At 44.5% G+C, this 17,429-nt stretch overlaps 1 long non-coding RNA gene across 1 annotated transcript in view; it reads right to left on the bottom strand.

The window, feature by feature from the left end:
* LOC134757491 (uncharacterized) overlaps positions 1 to 16,369 on the bottom strand; it is a 39,368-nt gene extending 22,999 nt beyond the window's left edge. The window contains exon 1 of the long non-coding RNA XR_010131508.1: positions 16,014 to 16,369. This is a non-coding gene — a long non-coding RNA (uncharacterized lncRNA). The remainder of the gene's footprint in view (positions 1 to 16,013) is intronic.
* Between the last annotated feature and the right edge of the window lie 1,060 nt (positions 16,370 to 17,429).

The raw sequence follows: 17,429 nt of genomic DNA on the forward strand, positions 1-17,429 counted from the left end.
TGACAGAGAAAGGCCCTGTGTATGTGTGTGTGTGTGTGAATATATATATATATGAATGAACGAAAGAAAGGAACAAAGACAGAAACAAACAGACACTCAGCACCCCAGAGCACAAAGCGTGATAAGAAGTGCAATCCAGGATATATATTTTGGAAATGCTCTACCATGCTATGTGCCAAAGTCTGGAAAGTTCCCAAAAGACCACCAGACAGGGACTGGTAAACTAACCAAGGCAGGGACTCACCTGCCATCACCGTCATTGTCCATAAGCACGTGGGTGCTTATAGAAAAGACACATTGAGCAGGGCATGGGCGCAGGCACCTGTAATCTCAGATACTCAGGAGGCTGAGGTGGGAGGATCCCTTGAGCCCAGGAGTTCAAGATTACTGTGAACTGTAATCTGTGCCGCTACACTCCAACCTGGGTGACAGGGCAAAACCCTGTCTCAAAAAGAAATCTTGTGCTCCATGGCCAGTTTGTACTGCTGCCCTGCCTGTTGCAGGCACAAGTCAAACAGCAAGTCTGAGAGGAACCATAGTACTTCAACTTGCCAACACAATGATTGGGCCAGAGTGTGGTCATGTGACACTCAATGAACCAATCAAAGTCCTTCCCTTGCCTTTTAGAAACAGACTGGGAGACATTTACTGAGCACCTATTTTGAGGGACTTACAAGGTTTCCTTCCAGCTTTCAAATCCACGAACCTATAAAAATAATTCCATTTTTAATTCCCCACTTGGAAACAATGATTTGTTAAGCACTTATTGTATGCTAAGCAATATGCTCTATGCATTATCTTTCAACAACCTTACAAGATAGATAATATTTCTGTTTCCATTTTTTAAATAAGGAAAGGTTTCCCAGAAGTTAAAGAATTTGCTTAAGGTCAAACAGCTAGAAAGTGCTCAAGTTTGAAGTTTCAATTTCCCTGACTCCAGAGTTCAGAGTCTTAATTAATGGCTAAACTGACTCTCATTGACATAATTATGCTCTGAGCCCATCACCAGTTCATTACAATTTCTTTGAAAATACCATTTTTAATGGCTGTAACTTCTTTTTTATCTTGTGGATGCTGTATAATTTAAGTAACTCCCAGTTGCTGAATAATTAGGACATTCACAATCTTTGCCATTATAATCGGCATTTTGTTCTAAATCTCAGTCAGCAAACTGCAGCTTGTGGGCCAGATTCACTTTGCTGCCTGTTTTGTTGGAACAGAGCCACGTGCATTTATTCCCATAGCGTCTATGGTTGCTTTCAAGGCAAAGTGGAGTAGTTGCAACAGAAACCTTATGTCCCACAAAGCCTCAAATATTTACAATCTGACTATTTACAGAAAAGGTTTGCCAACCTCTGTTCTAAATATGTATCTACAATGCTGATTCCATCCTTAGGATAAACATATAGAAAGAGAATCAAGGCCGCGAGTGGTGGCTCATACCTGCAATCCCAGCACTTTGGGAGGCCCAGGTGGGCAGATCGCTTGAGCCCAGGATCCTGGGCAACATGGCTAAACCCCATCTCTACAAAAAAAAAAAATTACAAAAATTAGCTGGCATGCACCTGTAGTCCCAGCTACTTGGAAGGCCAAGGTGATAGTATGGCTTGAGCCTGGGATATGGAGGTTGCAGTGAGCCTAGATTGTGCCACTGCTCTCCAGCCTGGGCAACAGAGCCAGACTCTGTCTCAAAAAAAAAAAAAAAAAAAAAAAAATAGAACCAGCCAGGTGCAGTGCTGCACACCATAGTCCCAGCTACTCTGGAAGCCGAGGCAGAAAGATCACTTGAGCCCAGGAGTCTAAATCCAGGCTGGGCAACATAGCAAGAACCCTACCTCTTAAAAATAAATAAATTAATTAAAAATTTAAAAGTAAGACCAGGTGCAGTGGCTCATGCCTATAATCCCAGCACTTTGGGAGGCCAAGGAGGGAGGATCACTTGAGGCCAGGAGTTTGAGGCCAGCCTGAGCAACATAGTGAGACCCTGTCTCCACACACAAAAAATATATATATATGTATAATTGTTTTAAGATAATAAAAGTTTAAAAATATTAAATTTTTAAAATCGAGACAGGGTCTTTCTCTATCATCCAGGCTGGAGTGCAATAGTGCAAACATGGCTCACTGCAGCCTTGACCTGCCAGGTTCAAATGATCCACCTGCCTCAGCTTCCTAAGTAGCTGGGATCACAGGCGAATGCCACCACATTGGGCTAATTTAAAAAAAAAATTGTAGAGACAGGGTACCACTATGTTGCCCAGGCTGGTCTTGAACTCCTGGGCTCAAGTAATCCTCCCGCCTTGGCCTCCCAAAGTGCTAGGATTACCGGCATGAGCCACTGCACCTGACCTTAATTGTTTTTTAAAGAGAGTATCAAGTCAAATTACTTTTCAGAAAGTTGATTTCAAACAACATTGCCACCAGCAGTTTGTTTAAAGGTTTCATTTCCCAGGCCTTCTACCTTGGCCAGCCCTGGATGACATTATGCAAATAGAAATTGAGGTATTCCACTGTTTCAGGGGCCTCTGGGGATACAGCAGTGACCAAAATACACAAGTCATTGCCCTCATGGGGCTTGTAATCTATGAAAGGGATGAGGAGATACAATAAACTGCTTGCCAAGTAAATATGTCATTTGTCAGATGGCAATTGGTGCTATGAAGAAAATCAAAGTGGTTGATTTTCCACCCAAGAAGGTGGAGTGGGGTGCTAGTTTACATAAGGAGTTCAGCATCTGTCACTGATACGATGACATTTGAGCAGAGAACTGAAGGAAGAGCATCCCAGGTGGAGGATAAAGCAAATACAGTGAACATGATATTTTCAAAATTCAACAGGGAAAATCATTATTTTTAGCTCCATAGTAGAGCGGTGCTGGGGAGTATTGAGATAACTTTGTCCAGCAGGTAAGTCCAAAGGTATTTCTGTTTGACTCTGAAGCCCCTTGTACTTGCAGCTGATTTGCTTCGAGATTGGGGTTTGCTAAAGCTAACACTAAAATTAGCTTTCGTTTCCTAAATAAACAGCAGCTGGCAGTACATTTGGGGGTGGAGAGCAGCCTGAATGAGCAGGGTGACAAGAAAAAAAATTGAGGCTTTCACATTTGCTAAGGAAGGAGAGATGCATATCAGTAACTGAGTCAGGTGATATATTCAAGCCTCCCTGGGTGATGGTGTCTTCTGAAACCATAACATGTTAAAATCCTCACTGTCATCAGAAATATTTTCCTTTCCCTCCTCCTCCTTCTTCATTCAATCACCAAATCCTGTAATATCTCCCTCAGAATGAGCACATGAGGCTGGGCACAGCGACTCATGCTTGTAATCCCAGCATTTTGGGAGGCCAAGGCAGGCATTAGGGCCAGGAGTTCCAGACCAGCCTGGGCAGCATGGTGAAACCACATCTCTACCAAAATATGTATATATATATATATATATATATATATATATATATATATATATATATATACAAAAATTAGCTTAGCTGGTCATGGTGGTACACACCTGTAGTCTCAGCTGCTTGGGAGGCTGAGGTGGGAGGATCACATGAGCCTGGGGAGGTCAAAACTGCAGTGAGTGATGATTGCACCGCTGCATTCCAGCCTGGGCAACAGAGCAAGACTCTAATTAAAATTTTTTTTTTGCTGGGCATGGTTGTGCAGACCTGTGTCCCAGCTACTCAGGAGGCTGAGATGGAGGATCACTTGAGCCCAGGAGTTTGAGGCTACGGTGAGTTATGATTGTGCCACTGCACTCCAGCCTGGATGACAGAGCAAGACCCTGTCTCAAAAATAAAATAAAATAAAATAAAATAAAATAAAATAAAATAAAAATAAAATGCCAACATGATAATGTCACACTCTTATATTAGTAATGTCTGTTTATTCCCAGCTAGAACTCTCATCTTTGGCTTAAATAGACACTCACAACCTTAGCTCCTTTTCCATCCTTCATTCCTGCCACATCTGCCCTAGATGTGCTCTGCCCCTGCCACACTCACCTCAAATGTAACTGTGGTGGCCAGCATCCAAGATGACCATCAGGGATTATCATCTGGCAATGATGCCCATGTCTGATCCCTTTCCATGTTGGATGGAGCTGAGCGATCTGTAGGATATTGCAAAAGTGGCAACATATAGCTTCCAAGCATAGATCATTAAAGATGTTGTGTCTTTCTCCTTGCTCTCTCTTGAGCTTCTCTCTTGGGGAAGTCAGCCATCCTGCTGTGAGGATGCTGAAGCAACCCTGTGGGAATATCAGTGTGGTGAGAAACTGAGGCCCCCAGCCAACAGCCATGCGTGTGAGCTTGGAAGCCTGACTCCACACATCCACCTGATGACTTCTGGAAGCCTGACTCCACGTGTCCACATCTGATCCATCTCCTTCAGCACTAGGCTGTTGGCCAATGCCCCTGTTTGTGTCTTGCTATTTCACTTGGACTATGACTAGGATTCAGGGGGCAAAAATCACCAATTATGGTGAATTCAGGTTTTAGTTGATGCAGCTCCCATCAGCAAGGGCTTTTGCCTTTTTTAATGAAAATACCCACCTGGCATGGTGGCTCACACCTGCACTTTGGGAGGCCGAGGCAGGTGTATCGCTTGAGCCCAGGAGTTCAAAACCAGCCTGGGAACATGGTGAAACCCTGTCTCTACTAAAAACAAACATTAGCCAGTCATGGTGGTGCACACCTGCAGTACCAGGTACTAGGGAGGCTGAGGTAGCAGGATTGCTTGAGCCCAGGAGGTGGAGGCTGCAGTGGGCCATGAGCATGCCACTGCACTCCAGCCTGGGAGACTCAGCAAGACCACGTCTTAAAAAAAAAAAAAGAAAAGAAAGAAAAGGAAAAAAGAAATACCCAAAGCCTGAGCTGACCTGGTGATTCTGCCACCCCTGCAATCCTGATTGAATAATGCAACCCAAATTGGTCATAAATTATTCTCATGTAATTTGAAATCATCTACCACAAGGAGAACAAACACAAAAATTGCATAATCTCACAGTTTGCTGATAAGAACAGAGGGTTTACCAGTGGCAGTGAGGGCTTGGTGCTTGCCCTTGAAAGTGGAGTTCTCATCTGGAATTTCTATAATAGACCCAGAGTCAACAGCCAGGTTCATGCCTGAGGGAGCTCAAGGTCTATACTGGCTGCTCTGTGAAATGACTACCCCTGGCTTTTGGGAGGTTTAGAGATGACTTGAGCTCTTCATAACTAAAAACATCCATGGCATTTGAGCGTCACCCAATCTCTCAACTTTGTCATTCCCTGGGGATTTAGGGTGCACCGTTGGCTGGGGAACCAGCTGGCTAAAGAGAGAGGCAGTGCACCTGAGACTGTACATGAGCCCGGGCACCTGAGACAGGGAATCTGAGACAGTACTCTGTACTTCTGTATCCTCCTCTATAAAGTGATTCTAATAGTAGCATCTACCTCTGTAGAAGAAAAAATTATTCAATGACACATGTTAAAATACGGTAAGGCAGACTATTCAGGACCATCATGATAGGTATAGGGAACATAGTAATGAAATTTTGCAGTGGGAGAGAGATTGGGCTCAGTCTTAAATGGCTGGTCGGGGCTGACTGGGAGGCTGGGTGAGGGGTAGGCTGGGAGGCTGGCCGAGTGGCTGTCTTGGAGGCTTGCCAGCAGGCTGGCTGGCCCGCTGAGAGGCTGGCAGGCTGGCTGAGGGGCTGGTCGAGAGGTTAGCGGGCAGTCTTCCTGGCTGGGTGAGAGGCTGGCTGGCTGAGAGTCTGGCTGAGAGGCTAGCTGAGATGTCGGCTGGCTCCGTCTGGGTTGGATGAGGACACTTTGGAGGAGGGAGCAGGAATAAGGAAGATACCCTTACCACCTGCTATCCCCCAGAGCTGGGAGCACCCGGCGCTGAGGGTGGGAGGCGGCAGTGACCAGGCACAGCTTATAGCACCCGGCTCCCTCCGTGCACCATCGGATGCCAGGAACACCTTCCCTATGAGCGCTCCCCATGGCCCTACCGCGGTGGACTGCCGGCTGCAGTCTCTATCTTATCCTCAAAGGTTTTCTGTGGATCTAAAACTGTTCTAAAACAGAAAATTATGTGTGTGGGTAAGTAATTTCCTGGCTCAAAATAAAAGCTATTTTCATGATGGTTAAGGGTAAGGTCACTGGATGGGAACCTGGTTTCCGATTATTTCCTGTGTGAGCTGGACCACATGCCACAACCTTTCTGAGCCTGTTTTCTCATCCATAAACTGAGGATATAAGACTAGAGCTTAGGTCTCAGGGCTGTGGCAAGAACAATTGCCTAGAGGCAGCCTATATTTCCATCGATAGGAGATGGATTAAATAAATTTTGACACATCTGTGCAGCAATTTTACCTCTATATGTAGATATATAGAAAATTATATTTATAGAAGGTTTATTATTATTATTATTAATATTTTGAGATGGAGTCTCTGTCGCACAGGCTGGAGTGCAGTGGCGCAATCTCGGCTCTCTGCAAGCTCCACCTACGGAGTTCACGCCATTCTCCTGCCTCAGCCTCCCGAGTAGCTGGGACTATAGGCGCCCACCACCACACCAGTTAATTTTTTGTATTTTTAGTAGAGACGGGGTTTCACCATGTTAGCCAGCATGGTCTCGATCTCCTGACCTCGTGATCCGCCCGCCTCGGCCTCCCAAAGTGCTGGGATTACAGGTGTGAGCCCAGCCTATAGAAGGTATATTATGAAGTGAAAAAGCAAGGTGGAAGCTAGACATAGTGGCTCATGCCTATAACCCCAGAATTTTTGGAGGCTGAGGCAGGAGGTTCGTCTGAGTCCAGGAGTTTAAGACCAGCCTGGGCAACATAGCAAGACACCCATCTCTACAAACAATAAAAAAGTAAAAATTAGCCAGGGATGGTGGCACATGCTTGCAGTCCTGGCTACTCAGGAGTCTAAGGAAGGAGGATTGCTAAGCCCAGGAGTTCAAGGTTACAGTGAGTCATGCTCATGACACTGCACTCCAGCATGGGTGACAGAGTGAGACACTGTCTCAAACAAAACAAAACAAGATGCCAGGTAAGCCACCTTTTGGGTTAAAAAACCAAGAATATATGTGTATATGTTTGTAAATGCATCATACATCTCAGGACAAGGGCAGGGAAAATTTTACTGATTACCCCTTTTTTTTTACTCCATAGACATATTACTAATACATGTTCAAATTTTAAAAAATGATCTTTAAGTCTGTGGCACAGAGGAAGTGTCAGGAAATGATGGCTATTTCTATTGTGAGACAATTCCTCCCTCTTCCCTTCCTTACTGGAGGCCACCTCCCCGCCCCCTGTCCCAGCCTGCAGATCTGGAAAGGGATGGGTGGAACCCAGTTGTTCCACGTATGGAAGATGGAATGTGATGGAGGCGAGTGGTGACTGTGCAGTGACCTTAGAGAGAAGACCCAGCACTTCCTGCTGGCTGCACCTGGCACCTGGCACCTGGCCCTGACTTGGATCTGCACCTGAGCCAGGGAGACCTCAGTTTTTTCTTCCAGGAGCAGAAGAATGAACCAGGTTCCTGAAGGAGACTTCCCACTCCCAGAAGAGGAACAATTTTACAGGAATAGAAATTGGATAGTTCTTCAGGAAACAACAGTCTCTTAAATCTCCTGTTTGAAGGAATAAAAGACGACCATTTAGGAGGATGTCTTTGTTCTCAGGAGGTACCTAGAAAAGTAGCTGGGATTGAGGTAGGCTAAAAGATGTCTCCCGAAGATTTCAGACCCTAATCTAAAAAAAAAAGTGTGAACGTTACTATGTAGTGAAGAATTACTTTACTCACAGAGAGGTCTATCCCTTTGCCTCCAGCTCCTGGGGGGTGATCTCTAAGCCCCTGAGATGGCCTGCATGACAGGACATCTTTATTTACCTGGAGCCTTGGGTGACATCAGATAATTTTGCAATGTGATTTATGGTGGAGCTTTGTGAATTAGCCAACAAATGTATGATAATTTGTTGCAGCAGTCACAAGAAACGAATACAGGAATGCAGTTTCAAAAAGTCTGTAATTAACTCTCATATGGCTCAGAGAGAAGTAGGAAAAAGCAAGTCTGGTAAAACGTGAACAATTAGTGAACTTACATAAAAGGAATGTGTTTGTCTATTGTACTGTTCTTGCAAGTTTTTGTTGGTTTGAACATTTTCAAAATAAAAGATGGAGGAAGGAATAAAAATACTCATTTAAAACATTACAGTATAGGCCGGGTATGGTGGCTCATGCCTGTAATCAACATTTTGGGAGGCTGAGGCAAGAGGATCGTTTGAGGCCAGGAGTTTGAGACTAGCCTGGCCAACATGGCAAAACCCTGTCTCTACTAAACATGTGAAAATTATCTGGGTGTGATGGCGCACAACTGTAACCCGAGCTACTCAGGAGGCTGAGGCAGGAGAATCTCTTGAACCCAGGAGGTGGAGGTTGCAGTGAGCTGTGATCACACTACTGCACTCCAGCCTGGGTGACAGAGTGAGACCCTGTCTCTAACAATAATAAAAATAAAATAAAATGAAACAAAACAGCATGGAAAAGTCCAGCATCTTCAAATATTGCTGGAGTATTACTGCCAAGCCCAATGTAGTCAGAAGTAGGATTTGAACATTTAAATGCATCCTTTGCTGATTGGACAGAATGTAACCTTTAAAAATTATTTTCCTTCTTATACAAACAGCAGGGTTCCTTCTTCATCACTGAAGAATAAGATGGCATGCTTCAGACCACAGCATCAATGCCCATGCCAGGTAGCTTCACTTTGTGGTTCCTGGGTGATGGCTCTGTGTTCCCATCCAAATCTCATATTGAATTGTAATCCCCAGTGTTGGAAGTGGGGCCTGGTGGGAGATGATTGGATCATGGGGGTGGTTTCTAATGGTTTATCATCATCCTTCTAGTGGTGTCTTGTGACAGAGTTCTCCTGAGATCTTCTTGTTTAAAAGTGTGTAGCACTTCCCCTAAGCCTCTCTCCTCCTCCTTCTCCTGCCATGCAGATGTGCCTGCTTCCCCTTTGCCTTCTGCCATGATTGTAAGTTTCCTGAGGCCTTCCCAGCCATGCATCCTGTACAGACTGTGGAACTGTGAGCCAATTAAACCTTTATAAATTAGCCAGTCTCAGGTATGTCTTTATAGCAGTGTGAGAACAGACGAATACACTGGGCTTGTTTCTTGTGCTCAAAGGCCAAGTGTCATGGATACTAATTACCAAGTCACATGCTGGTCACAAACTTACATGATGTGCTCCCTGGAAACTAAGCTAGAAACTCACCAAGGAGGCTTTGGTGGCGTGGGGGTGCAGGTCGGGGGATCAAAGGAACTGATGAGAGGCAGAGAGAATAGGAGACCTGGTTTCTTGCACTCTGCCCTCTATCACATTTCTGCTGGTGCTGAGGTTCATTGCACCACCTCTGGGAGTGATTTACTCAGGCTGTGATCCTGGCCCCAGCTCTGACTACTTGGTAATTGGCAAATTATTTGACATCTTTATGCCTAAGTTTCCTCATCTGTAAAATGGATGTGATAATAAGTGCTGTAATGTTTTAAAAAATAAATAAGGATAGGGTCTCGCTATGTTGCCCAGGTTGTTCTCAAATTCCTGGGCTCAAGCAATCCTCCTGCCTTGGCCTCCCAAAGTGCTGGGATTATAGGCATAAGCCACCATGCCCAACTGAGTAATATTTACTGCTGCATAACAAATCTACCCAAAATATAGCAATCTAAAACAACAAATAAGAATTTATTGTCTCTCACAGCTTCTATAGGTCAGGAATTCAGGAGCAGCTTAGCTTGGAGTTTCTGGCTCAGAAACTCAGGGTCTCTCATGAGTTTGCAGTTAAGATGTTGCAGGAGCTGCAGTCATCTGAAGGCTTGACTGGGGCTGGAGGACCTGCTTCCAAGGTGGCCCAGACACATGGCTGTTCCTCTGTTCCCCTACACACAGGCATCTCCACAGGGCTAACTGTGGGTCCTTACAAAATGACAGCTGGCTTCTCCCAGAATGGGTAACTCAAGAGAGAGAAAGAGGAAGGAAGCAGCAGCAGTGTCTTTTATAACCTAGTCTTGGAAGTCACATGCCATCATTTCTCTGTTTTCCTTTTTTTTGAGACAAGGTCTCACTCTGTAGCCCAGGCTGGAGTGCAGTGGTACAATCACAGCTCACTGTAGCCTCAACCTCCTGAGGGCTCAAGAGATCCTCCTGCCTTAGCCTCCTGAGTAGCTGGGACTACAGATGTGTGACATTGCCACCATGCCAGTTAATTTTTAATGTTTTGTAGAGGTGGGGTCTTACTATATTGCTCAGGCTGACATACCATTATTTCTACAATATCTTATTGGTTGCACATATTGGCCCTATTCACAGGGCATACACAAGAAGGTGAATACCAGGAGGGGAGGATCATTGAGAGCCATTTTGAAGGCTGTCTACCACAATTATCTAACTCAAAGTGTTGCCATGGGGATTAAATGCGTTAGTATATGGAAAGAATCCTAGACCAAAGCTTATATATAGTAAATGTTTATAAATGTTAGTTTTTGTTATTATTGGCCCGTAGTATAGCAGTTTCACTACAGATACTGTCATTTTTAAGGTAATAATCTTTCTGTCTTCATTTGTTTGTTTGTTTTTATCTGGTTACAGATTAAAATCAGCAATTTTCTTTTTTTTTTTCTTTTTTTGCCCATCTTCAATCTCAAAATCACCTACGGATTTTTGAGTTGAATGTTGTCTTTTAAAACAATTTTAAATGGTTTTGAACTTATGAAAATAATGCTTGTTGAAAAACTTGACAGAAATATGTATAACATGGCCAGGCACTGTGGCTCATGCTTGTAATCCCAACACTTTGGGATCACTTGAGGTCAGGAGTTTGAGACCCAACTGGGCAACAGGGCAAAACCCCATCTCTACTAAAAATACAAAAATTACCCAGGCATGGTGGCACGTGCCTGCAATCTCAGCTATTCGGGAGGCTGAGGCAGGAGAATCGCTTGAACACAGGAGGTGGAGGTTACAGTGAGCTGAGATCGTGCCACTGTACTCCAGCCTGAGCAACAGAGCAAAACTCCGTCTCAAAGAAAAGAAAAAAGACATATGTATAACATATGCTTGTTTTCAATAACACAGAAACAAGCAGAATAAAAAGTAGCATCCCTCTTCATACCTCTCTCATGCTTCTCTTCCCAGAGGTAACCACTTTTAAGTTTATATTCTTCTGACCACTTTGTCTTAAAAGACATGCTGTACTGGCATTAAATACATGGGATTATTGTGTTTATATGGGTCAGTGATTTAAGAATTGGTTGAACAGTTTATCTTGAAAATTATGCATGTTATAACAAGGCATTTAGATAATAGCCCCAAGCCCCACCTCACTCCTGCCGGCATGACCATTGTGAAATATTTTTTTTCTAGAGGGTAGGGGGATGTTTTCATATTTTGGGATATTACATAGGATGGAATAATGGAATTGTGATACAGCTGGATCTACAAATAGGCTGGTTGACTTCATTTCACACCTACAATGCAATATTGGAGAAAGGGTGTGAGCTCTGAAGTGCAGACCGATCTGGATTTGAATGTTGGTTCTGATGCTTCCTAATGAGATGAGTTTAGGCAAGTTTTTCTTTGTTTGTCTGTCTGTATCTCTCAGTTTCCATATTTGCAAAGCCACCTCATGGATATGTTAAGTGAAGTCATGCATGATGTCAGGTGCGAAGTTGACTCCTAGCCTGAGGTGCTTAGTCCAGGTTAGCTCCCTTCCATGGTCCAGGTTAGTACCTTTACTTTGCCCTAGGTTGGCTCCCTTTTCTTAGTTTTGGTTAGCACCGTTTCTTTGGTCTAGGTTAACACCCTTTTCTGCACCCCACTTCTGGAAAGACTGTGGGACTTCCCACAAGGGGGCGCAGGTACAAAGGGATTGCAGCCGGGAAGCAGAGCACAGTCCCTGCCCGTGGAGGCTAAGGGACCACCTTTGTATGTCTCTGCTGTGTGCAAACACCATCCTCTCAGGCGAGGGCACAATAAAATGATCTCAGTTATGAGTGCTCCAGGGATTGGCCACAGCTCTGTTCTCCCTCTGGGGAGCCTGTCTTCTAGTTGCTATGCAATTTTCCGTCCTTCTCTTCCCAAAGGCACTGAGTGAAATCCCTTTTGTGATCAGGAGCTTTAGTTTTTACCAACTTTAAAGTAGATGATGTCGTACTTCCAGTGTTTTCTCTATCAGGTTAGCTGAAGAAATTTGGACAGAATCAAGGGCCACTCAAAAAATGCTTGCATGAACACAGTGTAACATGCTTATGAAACCGACCCAATAGATCCACAGACAGACTTCTTTTTTTTCTTTAAACATGGAAATTGACTCTTCTGGTTGTTTCATTGTTGTTGTTTTTATTTCATTTTGTTTTTGTTTTTGATGGAGTCTCATTCTGTTGCCCAGGCTGGAGTGTGGGGGCACAATCTCAGCTCACTGCAACCTCTACCTCCCGGGTTCAAGCCATTCTCCTGTCTCAGCCTCCCAAGTAGCTGGGATTATAGGTATGCGCCACCACGCCCAGCTAATTTTTGTATTTTAGGTAGAGACGGGGTTTCACCATGTTGGCCAGGCTGGTCTCAAACTCCTGACTTCAAGTGACCCGCCCACCTCAGCCTCCCAAAGTGCTGGGATTACAGGCATGAGCCACCATGTCTGGCCGCTTCTGGTCTTAAAGCTTGAAACTTACATTTGTTTTGTCTGAGTTCCTTCCTCAGAAAACATCTTCAGGCCTCTCAAAAAATAAAAAATAAATTAAAAAAAAAACTATGAAAGAACTGAAACTCATCAGATCACCACATCAGAACAATAAGATATGGGACCCCTCATTTATCATGATTGCTTCCTTGCCCCTTCCTGTTTTCTTATACATTGTTACATTTCTTCCCTGCTATGTAAACCCCTAGATTTAGTCAGTCAGGGAGATGGATTTGAGCCTGAGCTCCCATCTCCTTGGCTGCAGCACCTGATTAAAGCCTTCTTCCTTGGCAGTAGTCATTGTCCCAGTCATTGGCTTTCTGTGTGGTGAGCAGCAGGACCAAGACTGAACCCCTGGTATTTTGGTAACACTTACATTTTTTAAATTATTTTTAAAAATCAGTTATTGTTATGTTCCAGGTCTTACCTCATTCAATGCTCAGAACCACCCTATGAGATAGGTACTGTCATTATTATTATTTTGAGACATGGTCTCATTCTGTCACCCTGGCTGGAGTGCAGTGGTGCAATCTCAGCTCACTGCAGCCTCGACCTCCAGGGCTCAAGTAATCCTTTCATCTCAGCCTCCCGAGTAGCTGGGACCACAGGTGCATGCCACCACACCCAGCTAAATTTTATATTTTTTGTAGGAATGGGGTCACACTGTGTCCGGAATTTATTCCTTCCAGTGGGTTCTTGGTCTGTCTGACTTCAAGAATGAAGCTGCAGACCCTCGCAGTGAGTGTTACATCTCTCAAAGATCGTGTGTCCGAGTTTGTTCCTTCAGATGTTCAGATGTGTCCAGAGTTTCTTCCTTCCGGTGGGTTCGTGGTCTTGCTAACTTCAGTAGTGAAGCCGCAGACCTTCGCAGTGAGTGTTATAGCCCTTAAAGGTGGCGTGTCCAGAGTTGTTTGTTCCTCCCGGTGGGTTCGTGGTCTCATTGACTTCAGGAATGAAGTTGCAGACCCTTGCAGTGAGTGTTACAGCTTGTAAAGATAGTGCGGACCCATAGAGTGAGCAGCAGCAAGATTTACTGTGAAGAGTGAAAGAACAAAGCTTCCACAGTGTGGAAGGGGACCCGAGCAGGTTGCAGCTGCTGGCTGGGGTAGCCAGCTTTTATTCCCTTATTTGTCTGCACCCACGTACTGCTGATTGGTCCATTTTACAGAGTGCTGATTGGTTCATTTTACAGAGTGCTGATTGATGCATTTACAATCCTTTAGCTAGACACAGAGTGCTGATCGGTGTGTTTTTACAGAGTGCTGATTGGTGCGTTTACAATCCTTTAGCTAGACACAGAGCACTGATTGTTACGTTTTTACAGAGTGCTGATTGGTGCATTTACAATCCTTTAACTAGACACAGAGTGCTGATTGGTGCATTTACAATCCTTTAGTTAGACACAGAGTGCTGATTGGTGCATTTTTACAGAGTGCTGATCGGTGCATTTACAATCCTTTAACTAGACACAGAGTGCTGATTGGTGCATTTACAATCCTTTAGCTAGACACAGAGTGCTGATTGGTGCATTTTTATAGAGTGCTTATTGGTGCATTTACAATCCTTTAGCTAGACACAGAGCGCTGATTGGTGCATTTTTACAGAGTGCTGGTTGGTGCATTTACAATCCTCTAGCTAGACAGAAAAGTTCTCCAAGTCCCCACTCGACCCACAAGTCCAGCTGGCTCCACCTCTCAACATGATGTTGCCCAGGCTGGTCTTGAACTCCTGTACTCAAGTGATCCACTGGCCTCAGACTCCCAAAGTGCTGGGATTACAGGTGTGAGCCACCAAACACAGCTGGTACTATTATTAGCCCCATTTGATGAGTGAAAAAAATAGACACAACAGAGAGGGCTGACAACTTTCCCAACATCACACAGCCAGGAAATGCTGGAGGCAAGTTTCAAAGTCTTTTCTGTCCAAACTCCACAGCTTGCAGGTCTTAACTGCTGCATATGTAGACTTTCTGCTCGAGATAAAGACAACTGGACTTGGAATTAAAACACATGGTTGAATCACTGTTCCTTACCACTGAGTAAACTGTGGGAAAGTCCCCTGGTTTTATCCATTTCTTGATAAAAAACTGAAGTCTGGGGAGAGTGTGAATTTTTTTGTTTTGTTTTAGAGGCAGGGTCTCACTCTATTGCATAGGCTGGAGTGCAGTCATGTGACCATAGCTCCCTGCAGCCTCTAACTCCTGGCCTCAAGTGATCTGAGTTGCTGGGGCTACAGGCATGTGCCACCATGCCTGGCTAATTTATTTGTTTTAGAGATGAGGTCTCAGTATGTTGCCCAGGCTGGTCTCAAACTTCTGGCCTTAAACAATCCTCTCACTTCAGCCTCCCAAGTTGTTGGGATTACAGGGGCAATCCACCATGTCTGGGAAAAGTATGAATCTTAACTCCACTGAGAGCACTCTCACCAGGTTGTGTGTCATATCCAGTAATGGGTGTGAAAGTGCTTGGCAAACTGTAAAACAAAGTACACCCATATTAAGGGTGTGTTGACAAAGTTGAAGCTGATGATGATGATGGCCAGGAAACAATCAGTCAGGGACTATAGGGTTCTCATCAAATTTGGGGGTTGCTTTATTTTTTTCTCCTTTCTTACTTTTAGCCCCAGGGACCATATTCATTCAATAGATATTGAATACCTACTATGTGCCAGGCACCATCCTAGGCACTGGGGATTCAACAACAGAGAACAGAACAGAGCAAAGTCCCTGCCCTCTGGGAGCCCACATTCTAGAGACAAGACACACATGCATCTATAATGTGTCAGGCAGGGATGAGTGCTTTGGAAAATAATAAAGCAGAAGCCGGGTGTGGTGGCTCATGCCTGTAATTGCAGGCTCCCACCGAGGTGGGAGGATCACTTGAGGCCAGGAGTTCAAGACCAGCCTAGGCAACATAATGAGACCCTGTCTCTACTAAAAATTTTTAGAAGTTAGCCAGGCATAGTGGTGCACGTCTGTAGTCCCAGCTGCTCAGGAGGCTGAGGCAGGAGGATCACTTAAGGCCAGGAGGTCAAGGTTGCAGTGAGCTAGGATTGTGCCACAACACTCTAGCATGGGCAATTTTAGGGGTCCCTGAAGTCCCCTCCTTTTCCAGAATACCTAATGATTATTCCACACCCTAACTAAAGAAACACCTAATAAAATTAGAAACCCAAACTCTGTTTGCGTGACTCGTTCTCACGAGCATGCACCCACTTCTCTCTTAAGTGCGGACTTTTTCTTTCCAATAAAAGCTTCTTGCTTTTCACTTCATTCTGACTCACCTGTGAATTCTTTCTTGTGACGATGTCAAGAATCTGGGGACCGGCTGTGGCTGGGGTCTCATTGGCATCCAGAAACCCTCCTGAGCCCTCTTGTGACACCAGGATTTGCTGACAGAGCAAATGTGAGGAGAGGCATCAGAATTTCTCTAAGACTTCTGAGCTGAGCAACCATCTGGAAGGTTGGAGCTGCTTTATTTGGGTGGGGAATGTTAGGGAAACCAGCCCCACACCACCCAGTGGGTACCCCAAGTCCGACAGACACAAAGGAGTTAGTAAGAGACAGAATAAGCATTTAAAAGGTGGGTTCAGGGGACCAGAGCATCAGAGGCTTGCTCAGGGCCCAGAGCTCTTGGGCTTCACCCAATTTATTGGCTTACAAGCTCTTTGTTCTTAGGGCAGATGGGAGGGGGAGGAAGGGATGAGGAAAAGGATTAATCAGTGAAGGAGAACTCGTGAGTCATTCGATAAGATGTGTAGCAGTGGCGGTTTCTGTGAATTTCCTTGAGCAAAGGCGTGTGTCTAAACTACTTAAGATCTTTAGCTTATCAGGACCGAAATGGCTGGGAGCGAGTTTAAGGAGGAGCCAAGATGTTTGATTATACTCCACTGCTTCAAGGGAGTGTTGTCCCCCTGAGCAACCTGTGGAATGCTGCTGAGTGGTTATGCTCTCAGGGCATAAAGACATGAAAGCAATAAGGAGACTTTTCTCCCCAGAGACCGCCCATGGCTTCCCATGGGTGTCTCACACAGGGGAGACCAACTCAACTGGCACCCCAGAAACACTTTCCCACATGTTCCCCTTTTTTGCCTCTATTAATTTTTTTTGATTAATAACTGCCATTGCTATCATGGCTCGTTCATGGTGTCTGGTTTCTCTCCCAAGGCACCATCTGCATCTGTAGACTAAAAACAAGCAACATAAACAGACACAAACCAAAATAAAATTTGCAATTGTTGATCCACCTATGGTTTCAATCCACTTTAAAGGATTAGTATTAGAAAGGCCATCAGAGGCTCCAGCAAGAATATCAGCTCCAGGCAGTAGGGTGAGATGAGCCTGAGATGCCTCAAAAACTTGTTTTTTCAGTTTAGCAATATCTAATGTTAAATTATCTTCTTTTCCTTGTAGGTGACGTCTAATCGTCTTTCACTGGTGTTCAATGGCATTATAAGAGCTAGGAGCAAAACAAAAATCGGAAGTATTCCAGTCACATTGTTTTTGAATTCTATGCTCCAAGCTCATAATCCAATCTCCCGTCCAAATTACTGTTTGACAGAGATCATTAATTTGATTCGCCAATTTTTGACCTATTTGGCTTTGGGAATTCCAAAGCTTAGAATTTTTCTGCCAACTATCCACAAAGCCCGCTGTTTGAATAGAAGAGTGCAAAGCAACACCAGCAGCAGCAGCAGTAG

This window comes from Gorilla gorilla, chromosome 18, assembly GCF_029281585.2.
Source record: "Gorilla gorilla gorilla isolate KB3781 chromosome 18, NHGRI_mGorGor1-v2.1_pri, whole genome shotgun sequence".
In the NCBI taxonomy this organism is placed as follows: Eukaryota; Metazoa; Chordata; class Mammalia; order Primates; family Hominidae; genus Gorilla; species Gorilla gorilla.